Source organism: Nanorana parkeri, unplaced genomic scaffold (genome assembly GCF_000935625.1).
Source record: "Nanorana parkeri isolate BGI_ZX_2015 unplaced genomic scaffold, ASM93562v1 scaffold210, whole genome shotgun sequence".
In the NCBI taxonomy this organism is placed as follows: domain Eukaryota; kingdom Metazoa; phylum Chordata; class Amphibia; order Anura; family Dicroglossidae; genus Nanorana; species Nanorana parkeri.
Genome location: NW_017306478.1, coordinates 595,679 through 596,370, shown reverse-complemented (window position 1 = coordinate 596,370; position 692 = coordinate 595,679).

The following is a 692-nucleotide window of genomic DNA, read 5'->3' as shown; positions in this document are numbered from 1 at the left end:
TATAGCTGGTGATATTCTGCATTGCTGTACAATGTATTGCTGGGATTTGTAGCCCTTTATAGCTGGTGATATTCTGCATTGCTGTACAATGTATTGCTGGGATTTGTAGTCCTCTATAGCTGGTGCCATTCTGCATTGCTGTACAATGTATTGCTGAGATTTGTAGTTCTCTATAGCTGGTGATATTCTGCATTGCTGTATAATGTATTGCTGGGATTTGTAGCCCTATATAGCTGGTGATATTCTGCATTGCTGTACAATGTATTGCTGGGATTTGTAGTCCTTTATAGCTGGTGATATTCTGCATTGCTGTACAATGTATTGCTGGGATTTGTAGCCCTTTATAGCTGGTTATATTCTGCATTGCTGTACAATGTATTGCTGGGATTTGTAGTTATCTATAGCTGGTGGCATTCTGCATTGAGGTATAATATATTGCTGCGTGCCAGACCTCCCTGGTGGATCAGTGTCTTTAGACCGGCTTCTTTTTTTGATGGCACCCCTCCTGATCCACCACAGAGGTGAGACTTGAAATCACTTCATTTAAGTCTCTCCTCCACGACAGATTTGAAGGGGCACCGCCGGGAAAATAGAAGCAAGCCCAGAAGTGGATTCTAAATTAACAAAGCAGCACTGGAGAATGAGGCGATTTGCAGCCTCACTGCTGCGGTGGATCAGAAGGGGAGCCAATG